Raw genomic sequence first — 499 nt, forward strand, 5'->3', positions numbered from 1 at the left:
TCCTCCATACAGAATCCTCTTTATAGCAGAGCCTGCATGCATTTAGGAGAGGAGCACTTGACCTGTGAACTCTGCCTCCAGGCATTTGTCTCACAAGATAGGGCCATGCTGAGTTGATGGGTAACTTGCAAAGGAATGCCATCATGGGCTTTTAATTCATCCAAGCCCTCTGGAGGGGAGTCTGGCCTGCGGAGGAAGGAAAGAGGAAAACTGACTTCTGCAGAAGTCTGTTTTCTATTAGCTTACTGAAGAAGGGTGAAGAAGGAGGTGGCTGAGACTAGAGGGATGTGCAGGGAAACAAGAGGACAATCAAAAGAGTAAAATACCCAGGAACTAGTATTTTGAGAAGAGCAGGTATGAAGCCAGTAAAGGCAGAAATAAAAGGGGTGTATTTGGGGTGTGTGGTGTGGTGGTGCACGGAGAGATCCGCCACTGCTAACTTAGCGAGTCAGATGCTTTGTGTTAATGTGGTACTGACATCCCATTCCTCACCATTCCT

Source organism: Buceros rhinoceros, unplaced genomic scaffold (assembly GCF_000710305.1).
Source record: "Buceros rhinoceros silvestris isolate BGI_N320 unplaced genomic scaffold, ASM71030v1 scaffold2429, whole genome shotgun sequence".
Taxonomy (NCBI): domain Eukaryota; kingdom Metazoa; phylum Chordata; class Aves; order Bucerotiformes; family Bucerotidae; genus Buceros; species Buceros rhinoceros.